This window comes from Oryctolagus cuniculus, chromosome 5 (genome assembly GCF_964237555.1).
Source record: "Oryctolagus cuniculus chromosome 5, mOryCun1.1, whole genome shotgun sequence".
Classification (NCBI taxonomy): domain Eukaryota; kingdom Metazoa; phylum Chordata; class Mammalia; order Lagomorpha; family Leporidae; genus Oryctolagus; species Oryctolagus cuniculus.
The window spans coordinates 123,693,280-123,710,738 of NC_091436.1; the positions used below are offsets into that span (position 1 = coordinate 123,693,280).

The window sequence follows — 17,459 nt, forward strand, 5'->3', positions numbered from 1 at the left end:
GGGATGGTTTAATGTGCGCAAAACAATCAATGTGATATACCACATTAACAGACTGCAGAAGAAAAACCATATGATTATCTCAATAGACACCGAAAAAGCATTTGATAAAATACAACACCCATTCATGATGAAAACTCTAAGCAAACTGGGTTTGGAAGGAACATTCCTCAATACAATCAAAGCAATCTATGAAAAACCCACAGCCAACATCCTATTTAATGGGGGAAAGTTGGAAGCATTTCCACTGAGATCTGGGACCAGACAGGGATGCCCACTCTCACCACTGCCATTCAATATAGTTCTGGAAGTTCTAGCCAGAGCTATTAGGCAAGAAAAAGAAATTAAAGGGATACAAATTGGGAAGGAAGAACTCAAACTATCCCTCTTTGCAGATGACATGATTCTTTATTTAGGGGACCCAAAGAACTCTACTAAGAGACTATTGGAACTCATAGAAGATTTTGGCAAAGTAGCAGGGTATAAAATCAATGCACAAAAATCAACAGCCTTTGTATACACAGACAATGCCATGGCTGAGAAAGAACTGCTAAGATCAATCCCATTCACAGTAGCTACAAAAACAATCAAATACCTTGGAATAAACTTAACCAAGGACGTTCAAGATCTCTACGATGAAAATTACAAAACCTTAAAGAAAGAAATAGAAGAGGATACCAAGAAATGGAAAAATCTTCCATGCTCATGGATTGGAAGAATCAATATCATCAAAATGTCCATTCTCCCAAAAACAATTTATAGATTCAATGCAATACCAATCAAGATACCGAAGACCTTCTTCTCAGATCTGGAAAAAATGGTGCTGAAATTTATATGGAGACACAGGAGACCTCGAATAGTTAAAGCAATCTTGTACAACAAAAACAAAGCTGGAGGCATCACAATACCAGATTTCAGGACATACTACAGGGCAGTTGTAATCAAAACAGCATGGTACTGGTACAGAAACAGATGGATAGACCAATGGAACAGAATTGAAACACCAGAAATCAATTCAAACATCTACAGCCAACTCATATTTGATCAAGGATCCAAAACCAATCCCTGGAGTAAGGACAGTCTATTCAATAAATGGTGCTGGGAAAATTGGATTTCCACGTGCAGAATCATGAAGTAAATCTATTAAACAACAGGCAGTTGGCTAAGGACTTCCCACAGGTTATTGCACATAGTCCTCCCAGCAGCCGTGAGAGCCAGGTTCTGTTTTTATCCCATAGTATTAGATGAGGAGACTGAGGCTCAGTAGCTAGAGTAAACTGCTTATGGGTACAGGTTACCAATGGGAAGAGTCAGGCCTCTCTGGTGGTCTCAGTCTCCATAACCTAGCACTCCTAGTCATAGTGGGATTTGCAGAGCCATTCATGGGGGAGTCACATAGGACTCAAATGTTATGAGCGTATTCTGGATCACTTAGATAACCACTTTATAATCAGTAACACTGCCAGATCATCTTGGGGCCAGCATGTGCAATCTAATGGGTACTAGTGCTCTTTTAGTTGCTGCAGAGATAATGGAAATTAACTTATGTAATCTGCTTCATGGGAAGGACACATGATGACATGGTGCCCTGGCCCTGGAAAGATTCAGTTTTGCTGCAACTGAAGAAATGTGGGAGGAGGGTCATGTAGCTAAGCAGGTGGTGGGTGCAGTCTGAACTCCCAAACACCTGTACTGCAGTATGGAGTGTTGAAGTGAAAAAGGAGGGTTACCTTTAGCCAGACACCATCATCTGAGTCAATGTTGTTAATCTGAATGAAACCAGTTTTATAATTTCATTTGTATTTGTTTAGAACATTTCATTGGAGTTTAATAGTTTTAAAGGAGCTGAAGCTAAAGGAACTTAGGTTTATGTTTGTTCACATTTAAGCATCATTGCAATAAAAATCATTTGAATATAAATTAGGGGAAGTAATTAATTTTTTTCCTAAAAATGTTGTCTGTACATTTTAGAAATCTGAGCATACTGAATTATTTGCAATGCATAAATCTTCCACTCATAAAATGATCCCTCGTCTAGCAAGGGTCTGGCTTGCCTACTCTTTCTTTCTTGACAAATAAAGCATTGACATTTCGTTTCAACCTACACAGATTATCAGAAAATGTTAAGGTCTGACTTTGGGTAAAACTCTCCATTATGCCGGTTCCCTAATGCATCTTTGGCTTGTCAATCAAGCTGCTTTTAAGATTCCTTGTCATTCTTTGTCCTGAGTCTGATAACTGACCGTTGTGGATGCACATTACCCATTTTCTCTCATCATCATAAAGATTTCTAGATGCAGGCTAGGAAGTAGTACCAGCTCCACACATGCAAAGAAGATATTGATAATGTATTAGGATTTTAAAATCTTCTGGTTAGGGCCGGCGCCGCGGCTCAATAGGCTAATCCTCCACCTAGCGGTGCCGGCACACCGGGTTCTAGTCCCAGTCGGGGCGCCGGATTCTTTCCTGGTTGCCCCTCTTCCAAGCCAGCTTTCTGCTGTGGCCCAGGAAGGCAGTGGAGGATGGCCCAAGTGCTTGTGCTCCCTGCACCCCATGGGAGACCAGGAGAAGCACCTGGCTCCCTGCCTTCGGATCAGCACGGTGCGCCAGCCTTGGTGGCCATTGGAGGGTGAACCAATGGCAAAAGGAAGACCTTTCTCTCTGTCTCTCTCTCTCACTATCCACTCTGTCTGTGAAAAAAAAAAAAATCTTCTGGTTAAAAAGGTCTCTGAGTCTGTCCAAAATGAGTACAGTAGTTATTCTTTTGAGTTGAAAAGAAAAGGCAAGTCTCTGTTAAATGCAGAGATCCAGGGCCTGGCGCCATGGCTCACTTGGTTAATCCTCCACCTGTGGTGCTAGCATCCCAAATGGGCGCCGAGTTCTAGTCCCAGTTGCTCCTCTTCCAGTCCAGCTCTCCGCTGTGGCCCGGGAGGGCAGTGGAGGATGGCCCAAGTGCTTGGGCACCCTGCACCCTCATGGGAGACCAGGAAGAAGCACCTGGCTCCTGGCTTCAGATCAGCGCAGCACTGGCTGTAGCTGCCATTTGGAGAGTGAACCAACAGAAGGAAGACATTTCTCTGTCTCTCTCTCTCACTGTCCATAACTTTACCTGTCAAATAAATTTAAAAAATGCAGAGACCCAGAGAAGATATCTCACAATGTCTTTATTCATAACTGTTTTTAAAATTTTATTTATTTATTCATGTATTTTATTTGATAAGCAGAGCGAGAGAGAGAGAGAGCAAGATAGAGATAGGGAGAGAGCTCTCCCATCTAGTGGTTCATTCTTCAAATGCCTGCAACAGCCAGGGCTAGTCCAGGTCAAATCTAGGAGCCAGGAACTCAATCTGGGGTCTCCCAAGTGGCTGGCAGGAATTTAACTACTTGCGCCATCACTTGCTGCCTCCCAAGGTGCTCATTAGCAAGAAACTGGAATTGGCAGCTGAGCCAGGACTTGAACCCAAGTACTCCAATATGGAATGCTAGTGTCCCATGTGGCATGTTAACTACCAAACACCCATCCTCTCGCATCTTTGGTATTGCTTTTGGCTAATTCCTAATATGATCTGTGAATACTGGAACAGAGGACAGTGAGTCTGAAGGAAAGAGAGGCTAATTTTATAGCATGTGGGCTGGTGGTATGACTTATGAGTGGAAGAGCAGAAAGGGGGAAGGAAGTAAAGATTAAGAACAATGCCAACCTTGAGTAGCAAGGGCCTTCCTATAAATGGTGTTTTTCCCCCCAACTCTGTATAACTTTACTGTCTTCCTCTTTAAGATTTTCTTAAAGTTTCCCTGTTTTAATAAATAAATTTAAATAAATAAAGTTTCCCTGTTTTAATAAAATGTGTGGAAAATTATCTGGCCCATACTGGTTTAAGTATCCAATAAGTGTGTGTTGTTATTTTCACTATGATCATAATTATTTCCTGATAGCCTGCATGATGCAAAAACACTATAGGTGTGCAGAATGGGGAATCCAAAGAGCTGAGCTTTAGTTTTGGGTTGTCCTTGATTTCCCCAGGAGAGATTGGGCCTTCCCTCAGCAACCTTTGGTCTCAGTCTCTTGCTTTACATCATTAGGATCACTGAAGTTCCTGCCATCTTTCAGCCTCTGCATGTTCTTTTGCAACAGGTCATTATAGCATGCTTAGAGCTTGGGTTTCATGAAATTGACCACTGGTCATTATTATTCTGTTATTTTAATGCTTATCTTTAGATTTGGGGCTCTTCATGGACAGAGGCTATGAGAATTCAATTGTCAATGCCAGTGATGAGATACTCAATTGCTTTTCAAGTCTTCCTTAGGAAGAGCTTAAACCACAAGCACATCCAACATTTCCATATGCTTAGAGTTAGCCATTTGATGGTCAGAGATGTGCGGTTCCTTTCTCTAAGGTTATTTTAAACTGTGCTACCTTCTGCGAGGGCACTTCTTACAAAAGGCAACATGGATGTGTCCTGCAACCCAGCCAATGCTTCACCTGACCCAGAGGAGGAAAGGATGGTGCTGATTTTGTAGGAATTATTAACGTGATCTTATTTTTATACTGTGTTACAGCTCTGAATGTGGCTGGCAAATCTCTTTGTAGTAGATAATATTTGTATTAATAGGTCACACTTATCCAGCTCTGATTATGTGCAAGGTGTTACAGTATCTGTATCCACATTTGACAGATGAACTGAAGCATACTGAGGTTAAATACCTCGCCCAAGGCCACATGGTTGATAAGTGGCTATGCTGGAATTCCAAGCCAGGCAGCAGCTTTCAGCATCTGTGGTTTCTAACACTATTTAATGCCAGCTTTTATGTATGTTACACAAAAATGTTAGTTACACAAAAATGTTAGAGACTGAATTTTATCATTTTTATATGTTGAGCCTTTTTCCTAAAGAGGGATAAACCCCATGCTTTTCACCTTTTTTTTTATGTCTGGTAAATAAGCTACTAGGGAACAATGGATCCCTTGTGTCATTAAGTACCAAGGTTGGTGAGGGAGAGGGGAGGAGTCTATGAAAGCAGAGATGCGGCTGAACCCATACATCTCTGTAGCCAAGAATTTTGCCCTTCTCCCCTTTAATATTTTAATGCCTACAGTAAAGCAGAGACCTGTAATTATCACTCACTCAGCAAGGAAGTGTCAAACACAGGCTCTGGGCAAGGCAAGGGGCACATATACGAAGTAAGAAAAATCAATCTGTCTTCCTACAGTCACACTCAGCACAGCACAAAGCAAGGCTGTGGTCAGATAGGTGGGTTTTTCTAATTCTGCAACATCAGCTATGTGTCCTACAGTTTTATTCAACTCTGACACTTCCTAGCTGGAGATGGTGTCAGGCACTGAAGTTTAAGGGCTCAGTCTCACAACACAGCCCCTCGCTTCAGATGTCATCACAGATCATGGCCTCTAGATCTTTGCCTGACCAGCTATAAGACTAGGATTCTCACTGCTGTCTCTTCTAAGTTAATCATTCACAGTCTGCAGAACTCAGGGAAACAGTGCACTTACTGCTTCTGATTTATCTACAGTTTTTTAAAGGATTCTGATGAATAGCCAGATAAGGAGATACATTTCTTGAATGCCCAGAAGGGGGTCCAGAGTGCAACTCCATAGAATTGGGGTTTACAGACTTCCTGGCCCCTACATGTGTTCAGCAAACCCAGAAGTGCTCTAAACCCCACATTTCTTGGTGTTTATGGAGGATTCATTATACAAGGGTGATTGATTACTTATTGGCCATTGGTGATCAACTTGATCTTCAACCTCTCTCCCCTCCCTTGAGGCAGGTGTGGAGCTGGGACTGGAACTTCCAAACTTCCAATCACAAGGTTGGTCTCCTTGCAACCAGCTCCTATCTGTGGTTATCTAGGGGTTTTCTTTTCTTTTTTTCTTTTTTAAGATTTATTTATTTATTTGAAAGTCAGAGTTACACAGAGAGAGGAGAGGCAGAGAGAGAGAGGGAGAGAGAGAGAGAGAGAGAGAGGTCTTCCATCCGCTGGTTCATTCCCCAATTGGCTGCAACAGCCAGAGCTGTGCTAATCTGAAGCCAGGAGCTTCTTCCAGGTCTCCCATGAGGGTGCAGGGGCCCAGGGACTTGGGCAATCTTCTACTGCTTTTCCAGGCCACAGCAGAGTGCTGGATTGGAAGTGGAGCAGCCAGATCTCGAACTGGCCTCCATATGGGATGCCGGCGATTCAGGCCAGGGCGTTAATCCACTGCGCCACAGCGCCGGCCTATCTAGGGGTTTTCAAAAGATCCCTTCAGTAATGTACAAGTATGATTGGAAGTGGTTTACTGGGAATAACAGAAGATACTTCTACCTTTATGCCTGGAGTCATTCCCATCTGGTTCTGGAGCCTAGATCACATTTTAACAGAAGATATTCCTATTGCTCCTACTGCTGCAGTCATTTAGAAAATAACCATGGTTTTAGGAGGTGTGAGCCAGGAACTGTGACAAAGAGCAAAATACATATTTCTTATTATATCACAATATCACAGCATAATACAAAGAATCTTTCACCTTCAAGACTTGTAGACTGCTGTGGGTACTGGCACCAGGTTTTGTTACTCACTGTTGTACACTCCATGACTGGGCATCTTGTACCTAACACTACTTAGGAAGTATTATTGCAATTTTTGAGTAGATGACTACGGATAGCATTCAAATTATATTATTATTAATATTCACTGGGTTGTTTTCTACCTAATCATCAAAATATTTTATAACTTTGTGGATTATTTGTTTCACTTCATGCATGCCACTCTATGCAAATATATACATTATACATTCCTCATTATTTTTGCTTGGGAAACAACCCAGTGCACTGCATTGCTAAGCTTTGGAGTAGTTTAGGTTTATTAAATACATTTGGGGCTTCTGATGTTTTCAACTTATGATGGATTTATCAGTTCATAACGTAAGTTGTGGAACATCTGTCCTGTTTTAACATCAACTTTAATGAAATAAAGGATTTTCAGTTATTTACCTGGATCAAGAGGAAACATTTTTACAGCTTCCAGGAGATTTCTGTACAGAAAAACAGTAAACATATTTTAATCCAATATCTGTCAAAAGTTGAGCAATGTCATAAAATACCCCCACAAATCCTTGAAAATCCCCAACAATGCCTAAAGAACTCCCTGATTCACACCTGAATGATGAGAGAAAATTAAAACAATGACACCATGTTTATTTGGAGAAAAGTAATCTTCCTTGTTATTTTTCCTAAGAGTATGAGGGGGCATTGTCATATCACAACTTAAGGAAAGTTCTGTACCTGATGCCTGTGTTCCCCTCTCAGCTCTACTCCTCTGTCCTGCTCCATCTGTCATCTGCTCTTGCTCTCTCAGACTGGTCTTCTGAAAGTCATAGAACTCCAGTCTGGAGCGCAACCTCGTTTCTTTCTTTTCTTTTTTTTTAAGATTCATTTTATTTATTTGAAAGACAGAGTTACAGAGAGAGGCAGAGATAGAGGTCTTCCTTCTGATGGTTCACTTCCCAGTTGGTTGCAATGGCCAGAGCTGCACCGATCCCAACCAAGGAGCCAGGAGCTTCTTCCGGGTTTCCCAAGCAGGTGCAGGGGCCCAAGGGCTTGGGCCATCTTCTACTGCTAGTCCAGGCCACAGCAGAGAGCTGATTGGAAGAGGAGCAGCCAGGTCTCAAACCAGCACCCATATGGGATGCCAGCACTTCAGGCCAGGGCGTTAACCCGCTGTGCCACAGCGCCAGCCCCGAAACCTTGTTTCTTAATCTTTGACTTCTTCAGCTTTCACAAAACACGGATGCCCTGGACTGTTCCATTTCTGAAACTCACTCCCAATGCTTCTATGAGGATGTTTCTCCCCAGCTCTTCTCCTCGTTCCCCACCCTTCTCTCCCTGTCCAAACCAACTGTTGTTCATTCTTGCAGTGCTCTGTTGATGGCTGCTTAGGTGGTCTTCCAACGTAATACTCCTGTCCATCTCTTAACTGCCAGAGAATTTTGCCATAATGGAAGTTTTGTGTTAGCCTTCTGCTGCTTCAATAGCTTTCCTCACCACTGGCCTTTCCCTATTGGGCTAGAAGCAGGCTTCACATCTATGAAAGGACAACAAGGTCTCCCCTACCTCTCTGTGTGTCAGTCTAGTCTCTGGTTGTCTTAATGCCCTAGGCTCTCCATCCTCCATGTATGTTCTCTAGGTTTTCCCTCAACCTGGGATGTTCTGCTTCCCTACCTCCCACCACCCTTTCTCTAAATGCCATCTACATTCCCCTTTCAGCTGCAGCCCTTCTTTCATTGGATCCTCTGAGGACCGCTTGTCCATCTCTGCAGATGTCCACCTTTATCCTGGGCCTGGGTGTCTCTGCATAATCATTTTGCCTCTCCTGTGCCCTCCACTCAGGACTGGGTCTTTTGGTCCAATGCCAAATCCTTTAGGAGGAATCCTAGTGGTTTGCACACAGGAGATTTTTTTAAAGTTTTAAGCTTTTCATTCAGTGAGATAAATGCATAGGAGAGTGAGGGCCCTATCTAAAAGAGAGGGAAATCTGGATTCATATCGAGTACCAGGAGCCAGCCACATGGAGGAAGCATTGAGTGGGTGGCCCAAAGGCCTCTTGCCCTGGAGGTGCAGGGAAGCACGGGCCCACAGTGGCAAAAGGCCAAAGAAAAAAAAGAGGCCAGAAAAAAGGGTGAGCCCACCTTGTCCCAGGCCTTTAATTTACTTCCAAAACGGAGTGGTTAATTTGTCTGATTGGCCAGTGGGCACACAGGTGTGGCCAGGAAGGGGCATGAGATCACATAGGGGGTGTGGTGAAGGGTGTGGTCTCCAGCCCACAAACCTGATCCATTTTATCCTGTATGCCTGCCTACATCATTCCCCCTTCAGAGACTCCATTCCCTTAATCCTAAGGGATGTTGAAGGTCATAGAATCATCATCTCTTCTAGAGCTGCATCACGGGATATTTTTAGATTATAGTTTTAAAGAGCAATAAGTGAGTTCATATATAATAGTCAAAAGTTAATATTATCTGCTTTGTAAATTCACCCTCATTCTTTTCATGAGGGGTTATGTTGAGTGGCCTAAAAAGTAAAATTACAGGAGAAAATGTTTTAACATTCATGGCTAATTATAATAAATTATTTAGTCCTGAATGCTAGCCAGTAGTCTTTCATTATCCACTGTGAAAATATGTCAGTGATTTATCTGACAATGATCAGATTATTTTTTAAAAATCCTGTGTTTGTTTTAGGTAACATGTGGTTTCGTCTATGAAAATCCTACTTATCTATGAAAATCCTACCAAGGACATCAACTGGCTGAGCTTATCCTGTGGTAGCCTTGCACTGTGTGGGCTTTATATGCTGTTATTCACATTTAGTTTGTGGTGGGAGAGTGCAGCCCATTACAATTGTTAGAGTTTACCAGTGGCTTAGAAATTCTAGTTTATCATTAAAAGGAGAATACAAGAGGGAAAATCCCAAGCAGCCAGTGAAACAGCTCAGTTCACTAGACATTTATGGAGTGTCCATTGTATGCAGGTATTGAGATAAGTAAGGGTGTATGTGTGTGTGATGGAATCTTGCTATTGAGAAGATGTGGAATGAAGCCATAACTGATTGTCATGGAGGCCAAAACAGTACTCCCATGAGGCACTATATTTGGCAAAGGAAAGGAGAGAAAAGCATTGATATGCTATAGGAGTTTTCAAATTAATGGTAGAATGCATACATATATGTTTATTTAAATATATTTTTTAGAAATACACAAGGATACATGGATCTAACTGATCAAACTGTCCTAAAACCTGGCTGCTAACAGTGTGGCACTGTGGAATGCAGGGAATCACATTGTCACTTAAGTAAAAAAGCATAGTCATCTGGAAAGTACAATTGGGAGTTTAGGCCTCGCCCTCTGAACCACACTGAGTTATTCTCTTTTTTTTTTTTTAAGATTTATTTAATTATTTTGAAATTCAGAGTTACACAGAGAGAGGAGAGGCAGAGAGAAAGAGAGAGTGAGAGGTCTTCCATCTGCTAGTTCACTCTCCAGCTGGCTACAACATCTGGAGCTGGGCCAATCTGAAACCAGGAGCCAGAAACTTCTTCTGGGTCTTGCATGTAGGTACAGGGGCCCAAAGACTTGACCATTTTTTACTGTTTTCCCAGGCCCTAGTGTGGAACTGGATTGGAAGTGTAGCAGCTCCAACCAGCGCCCATATGGGATGCCAGCACTGCGGACAGTGGCTTTACCCACTGTGCCACAGTGCTGGCCCCTGAGTTATTCCTTTGAAGGCTTTTTCTCCCTGTGGACTATGAAAGGCCACTCTAGATAGCCCTGCTATTGGTGCAAATTTCATATCTTTTTATGTGAAAAGAAGTCCAGTGTTCCTGTACCCTCCTTCTCAGGTTGACTAGCTTAATTCCTTTTCAATTAACTCTGGGTTTCTTCTTCTTTCAAATGGGTTTAATGTGTCTTGGAGTGGGTTGTGACCAATGTTGTATGTATGTGAGAAGTAGAGAGATGAAGGGAGGAGAGAGGGAGACAGGCAGCGGCGGGAAGGGAAGAGAGACAGAGAGAGATCTTCCATCCACTGGTTCACTCCCCAAGTGCCCATAAAGGGCCAGGGCTGGCAGGATGCAGCTGGGACCTGGGAATTCAATCCGGGTCTCACATGCAGGTGGCAGGGATGCAGTCACTTGAGCTATTGCTCATGGCTTCCCAGGATGCACATTAGCAGGAAGCTGGAATTGGGACTAGAGCCAGGACTGAACTCAGACACTCCAACGTGGGTACAGGCATCTCAAGTGGGGGCTTAACCAATGAGCCAATTGCCTTCCCCACCCCCCACCTACCACCCTAAGGCTGAGTTTTGATTCTATCATTCATTTGAGAAATTCTAGGGGTTCTATACCAGGTACCGGGGACAGTGCAGAGCTCTAGGGCTACAAGATAAACAAGATAGACATACCCAGCATTTGCAGAATGCATTGAGGGGGAGCAACTACACAGGTGCAGGACAGCAAGGCAAGGGCCTGATAGAGGAACACAGAATGAGGGGGTATTTGTCTTCACCACCCTGCCTTCTGTTGCCTGACTGAGCACTAGGGTAGGGGTGAAGCAGGCAGTGTCATAGAGAGTTTGGCAGGGATTAAGCAACACAGGAGCTACAAAGGGACAAGTGTTTGACTTTGTTAGTCTTGGATAAGGACCTAAAATATAGCAGTATGTTACAGAACATTGCTGTGTATCCATCTTTGGAATTTTACTTCTGTGCTTTTATGTAAATCCGTGTTTCTGTTACATTGTTTTGGGATCTGAAATGTATTTTCCTAGAGAGACATTGTAAATGATGACCAGGCCCCTAGGCTAGCTCAAAAGCTGTTATATGCAGGGTATACTTGATGTAAAGTACAGAATTCCTGATTTGGGAAATCTGAAAAACTGTTTGTGTGGGAAGATATTCAGAATTCCAGATTGGAATACAAGCAAGAGAACTTTTCCTTCTGTTGTCATTACAGTAAGAAAGTCTTCCTTTTCCAAATTCCCTTTTTGAAGAGTTTTGCATAATTCTGCTAGGTCCAGGTTCCCAGTCCTGGGATAGATGCTGTGTTAGAGGTAGGGGCTAGCAGATAGTCAGAGGGTGTGGTGATTGTGTCTGGGTGCATGTGTGTGTGAATGTGTGTGGTGTATGCATGTGCATGTGTGCCTGCCTATTTACTGATTGTTGAAGAAAGTTCTCAGTACTGTTGTGAAGTGCTCTACATGTATTCCCCTACTGCATTCTTCCAGAACATCCCCATGAAATGGCATCCTTATTATGCCTCTAAAATGCTGGTGTCCCAGTAGCTCTGGCCTAGGGTCTCATCTCTACTCACTGAGTTGCATGGCTCAGCAGCACTTATGATATCCTCTTCTCCCCTGAACTCTGGGCTTACAGCAATTGCTCACCACTTACATGAATGATAGGATTCTTCAACTTCCATGTCCTAAACTCAACGTTCAACTTTCATACCTCCACACTTGCTTCTCCCATGATCTTCTTCCCCTAAGTAAATGTTAGCTTTGTGCTTCCAGGCACTCAGGCCAACATATTGACATCACTCCTGGATCTTCTCCTACTCCATATCCAATCCAGCAGCAAATGTCAGCACATTTAAAATGCCTAGACTTTACTGCCTCTCACTGTTTCCATGTCTACCTCTTTGGTCTGTATCTTCATTGTTACATCTGGGCATAACTGCAATAGTTTCTTGGTGGGTCCCTTCCTTCTATCCTGTTCCACTCATCCATTCTCCCAATAGCAGTCTGCAACATCTGTCACCCCATTGATTGCCAGGGTTGATTCGGCTGATCTGGCTGGCTAGGCGGGTGTCCCCTTCCTCCCTCACCGCTCCATGTGCATCCCTCCTGAAGCTGCGCACTCGGTCGAAGGGGATGACCTTCCCGCTAGAGGAGGACCGATCTTGGGTCAAGGGTATACGAGTAGCTGTGTTCCCCTGCTAGAACCTGCAAACAAGCTCTCAAGAAGAACTCTTAAAACATAAGTCAGACCATGAAACTCCTCTGTTCAGGGCCCTCCATTGCCTTCTTATCGTGGAGTAAAACCAAATCCCTGTAAGGCCTTCTGTGGCCAGGCCTCCTGCTTTCCCTGTGAACACATTTCTCCCCACTCTCTTCTGTCCCCACTTCCTTGTTGATCAGGGACACGTTCCTGACTGCCCTTGCATGAACGTAAAACTGCAAATGCACTGTCACAATCACACTCCACAGGTCCTGACTGACGATAGAAATGCTCTGAAGGGTAGTTGTGCCTTCTGGGGGAGAGGTACAGGAAGTAAATGAAGAGAATTCACCAGCAGGGAAGTGACTAAAGGCTGAGAGCAATACCTGGTGAAGACAGACTTTGCCTTCTCCACGTCTCCACCAAGGGCAGGCCATGTGTAGGCAGTGAATCAGACAAGCTTGACTTTCCTCTCATGTATGTCCTTCCCAAGTCATCCTATAAAAGTCCTATGCTTTTACAACATTTTCAGTGTTTCACATTTAGTATTGGAAGTAATTAAACATTATAAGTGAAAAGATAACACAGTTGTCCCTCAGTTATCCACAGAGGGACACCCCCATCCACAGGTATCAGAATTGCTTGATGCTGAAATCCCATTTATAAAATGGCATAGTTCATGCATTTTTGCATATGACCCATACACACGTTCCTGTATATTTAAATCATTTCTAGATTACTTACAGTACCTAATACAATGTAAATTATATGTAAATCATTGTTATACTGTTTAGTGTTTTCCTGTACTGATTGGGGAATTATGAAAAGAAGCCTGTACATGTTTGGTATGGATGCAGGATTTTAGTGATTGCTTTCAATTGCAGATTCAAACACAGATGTAGAAGCTATTAGGTACAGAGGGCTGGCTATAGTTGTGTTTGAAGGAAACCAGTGAAACTCATCTTAAGAAATATTAGAAATGAGAAAGTCATGAATTGGTGGAGAGAGGATAGAAAACTGTCCTGATTTATGTAATCAGCCAGACACTGTCATCTGAAAGGTACAACTATTAGGTAATTCTGTAAAGAGACATATGGCAATAGTGCCTCAAAAAGACCAACAGGACTAAAATCATGTTTCTCACCTGGCAAATGGCCCCATTCCTGGCACTGATTTTAGGAATCCAGTGGTGAACACAAGTCTCTGACATCTCCGTGAGGAGCTTCAGTTTTGTTGGTTGTTTTTCCAGTTCAACATGTCAGATGGTGCTGGGAATGATTAGAAGAGCGGAAAGGTACAGGTCCCCCAGTCTCCCCTCCAGTGTCCTGTTGGACAGCTGTGCGGGTCCTTCTTCCTGTGCTGGTTATGTTTGTCTGTGAGTTCCAAAAGTGCAGCTGCCAACTTGATTATCAAGCTGTCCAGCAGGAGGTTTTGGCTTGGTAAAGTTACAAATGGTCTTTGTCCATTTGTCCTGCTGTCATGATATACTTGACACTGGGAAATTTATAAAGAACAGAAAGACATTTTCTCAGAGCTCCAGAGTCTGAGCAGTCCAGGATCAAGGTGCTAATAGGTGTGGCCATCTATGAGGGCTCTGCTTCTAAGAGAGCATCTTATTGTTGCATCATCCAGAGGGGAGGAAAGCAAGCAAGGCTACTGCACTGTGAGGCCTGCTTTCTACAGGTCTTATCTCATCATGGACAGAGGAGCCCTCACGTCCTAATTGCCTCTCAATACCACCACATTGGCCTTTACGTTTCACCACTCAAACCATTGCACTAGTGTTCTGTCTGCTCTTGGACACACCTCCCCTACCACCTCTTCCTGCCTCATCTCTAGCATGGTGTTTGAGATAAGGCAGTGCAGAGGCCAGGACAGTTAAGTTACCAGTTTAGAAGTGCATTAGTGACTAAACTCACTTAGCTGTTCCTCCACTGACTCAGCCTGACTCCTCAAGCCCTCTATTGGTCTTCTCTAGAAACTTTACCACTAAGACAAGTCCCATCCTCCACAAGCCCTGGGTAGCACTGGTCAGCTGCTGGAAGGGGGGAGAGATGTGGAGATCTGGTCCTAATTGCAGCAGGCCAGAAAGGATGTTAACAAAGATTTCAGCTTGCTTTATTCTAGGCTAAAATCTGGGTCAGCTCCTCCTTGGAAACAACACATGGCACCAGAAGTGGGGGCCTGATTGTGGATCATCCTGAATTGTGAGTTTCTGACGATGGAGAGGGAGGCTGGAAGTCACTTACGCAACTGGCGAGCACACGTCAGTCTCTCAGCTGGGGAGCCTGGCTGAACAGGCCAAAAGCAAACAGCTCCATCTAGACAGGATGGGGTACAATGCCAGTGTCCAATCAGCACTTGCATCTGTAGGGACCTGTACAGGTTTGAGATAAGTGAGAGGTGTGCAATAGCAACCATCTGTAACTCAGGCCATAAAAAGGAAAGATTTTCAAAGCGGCTTGGTGCAATCGGGGCAGTGACTTACTCTCAGATCAAGAGTGAATTGTGCTATCAACACGAGTTAAGGAAAAAAGGATGAGAACATTCAGCTGTCTAGATTTAACACAGCAGGAGACAATGAGAATCTGTGAGGCTTAGGAAGTCATACAGTTGAGAAAGTTGTGGGACATGCATTGGGGGCAGAGAGAGAGAGAGAGAAAGAAGAGGAGAGGGAGAGGGAGAGAGAGGCAGGCTCTGGGTAGAGTCTGGTGGTGTTACATTCCATTTGTCTTGCCAGCACTGTGGATCAGCAGCCCTGCTGGGTGCCAGCCATTACAGGAAGAGCAAGAATGCTCAGCATATGGGAAGAGATGTAAAAACGTCAATACATTGGGCTCTCTTTGCCAAATGTTGTAAATAACAACACATGTGCAGACAGGAGGGCAAGGCAGGAAGGGGGAGCCCCGCAGCCCTCCCAGGCTGGAGGAGGGGCTGTGGTGGGGTTGAAACCTGACTGTGAAGCACGCTGGGGCCTCTGGGTCAGTCCTGACACCAATTCTTTAAAAACCTTCGCTGGAAAGAAATAGAGGGTAAGTGGAACTGTACCTCTGAAGGGAGGAGCTTGCGTTAGAAAACTAAGTACTTGAGGGTATGTTTCTGCTGAAGATGAGCTGATAAACTGAAGGGTTCAGGACAGTGGTCCTTATGCATAGCATAAAGACATGTCAAACTCTGGGCTGAAACACAAAATGGACTTTTCTTGGAACTAAAACAATCACAGGAGAACAAATAAGGAGCTAAAGGAGCAATGGGCCAGGCTTTCAGATTACCACGTGCAAGCAAGTGATTGTAGCTGGGTGGGCTCTGGGTTTATAGTCTCTACCAGGATTTTCTTCTTTGGACCTCTCAGGAGTCTCAGTTTATAGCTGTGGCAACCGAGGCTCAGTGAGGCTCAGTGAGGAAAACTAACTGCGTAAAATCACAAAGTGAAGTCGTTGTGGAAGGAGGATTAAGACCTAGATTTCCAGGCCAGCTGCTGTTATCGGTCACCATCTCCCAGTTTCCAGTCAGCAACAGATGGGGAGCTGGGATTGGAAGCTGAGCCCTCCGACCTCTTGCATTTCTCACTTGGAAGTGCAATTCCTTCTAAAGAGCTGAAACCCAGTTGGGTTGGTGGAGGAAAAAGAATGCTACTGTACATAAGATTTAGCCCAGGTAACAAACCCATGAAGTCGGTACCATAGCAGTCCCCACATTGCATGCAGAGATGTCAATGTCACACAGCTACACAGTGGTAGTGACAGGATATACAGACCAACTCTAAAGTCCACCTTGTCCCACACTACTTACATGCCAGTACACCAGGAAAGAGAGAAAAGAGCTCTTCTGTCATGTGAGAGGCAGTTCTAGGGTTGCTGTGTTGAGTCAAATGGTCAATACTTATAATAGTTAACATTTATTGAGCACTCGTAGTATGTCCCAGTTATTGTCCTGAGTGCCTTACCTGTATTACATGTTCAGTTCTCAGGAGACCACTGTGAGTCATACCCTCCCATTATTTCCCCTTTTCAGGTGAGAAAACCAAACACAGTCACTAGGTGACTTTCCTACGGCCACCCAGCCAGAACACTGGAGAATTGGGAGTGAAGCTGGGAGCCCCCTGAACTCCATTCAATTCAAAGCGTTGTCAGAGGTTACCTTCCAAGTGCAAGGTCTGGTTTTGTTGCTACAGGTTGGGTTAAGACACAGCTCTTGCCCTCAACATTGAGCAGAAAATAAAGAGTAGGACAAGTCCAAGGAGAGGCAAAGCAAAGTCTGAGAGGTACAAACATGGGACAAGGTGGTGAGTGAGCAGGTGTCTCACCAGGTGCTGGCTGGTGAAGGCAGTGGCCCCAGACATGGCTTTCAGGATAAGGGGAATTGGAGAGAAGCTTTGATGTGAAGAAAGCTTGAGTGGAGTGGTTAGGGCTACACAGCTGTCTCCACGTTTGATACAGATAAAACCCTTAGGGCAAGGTGAGCCTTTGCTGTTGCTGTCCTTGTTACAGTTATCAGCAAAGTTGGAGCTTCATGCGCCTTGGGGTTCTCTTCTCAACTCCTCTCAGGTGATCAGTACATAAGTCTGTTTAGGAAGACTGTCACCTTGTAGGTGTCTTGGTTTGCCAGGCTAAAGGATTGTTTCATTTAACTTGATAGATCCTAGAGAGTTAACGGAAGATGTTCAGTGTGGCAATGACATGAGCATTTAGCTATATTTGATGGGAAAAATTAGTGTGCTATATGCTAGGCACTGAGGTAGGGACAATTCTCTCTTCCTTCTTCCTTTTCTCCTTATCTTCAAGCTGTTCATTGTCTGCTAATCTTTTCACAACCTGTCTCTTTGGCTTCCTAGTGAGTTCTCCCTAGCCCTGCACACCCCAGGATTCAGTCAGCCTTCTTGCCTGTCTTTCCTTTTGTACTAGAAAGTGAATAACTCACATCTTTCTTGGCTGAATTTTCTTCAAAGCTGCAGCAACCCTCCCTCTCTCTCTC

At 44.0% G+C, this 17,459-nt stretch overlaps 1 protein-coding gene and 1 long non-coding RNA gene across 4 annotated transcripts in view; one reads left to right on the top strand and one right to left on the bottom strand.

The window, feature by feature from the left end:
* Positions 1-17,459, top strand: part of RCAN2 (regulator of calcineurin 2) — a 307,939-nt gene that overhangs the window by 16,932 nt on the left and 273,548 nt on the right. The window contains exon 1 of one of the 3 annotated variants that reach the window (XM_070074029.1): positions 15,336-15,517. The exons of the other annotated variants lie outside the window; for them this stretch is intronic. The gene's annotated coding sequence lies outside the window, so the exon portion shown is untranslated. Of the gene's footprint in view, positions 1-15,335; positions 15,518-17,459 lie in introns of those variants that run through there. 3 annotated transcript variants of the gene reach the window in all.
* LOC138849656 (uncharacterized) lies at positions 1,486-16,395 on the bottom strand. The gene is made up of 3 exons (XR_011388669.1): positions 16,278-16,395; positions 13,630-14,862; positions 1,486-7,028 (listed from the first exon to the last, which is right to left on the bottom strand). It is a non-coding gene; the product is annotated as an uncharacterized lncRNA (long non-coding RNA).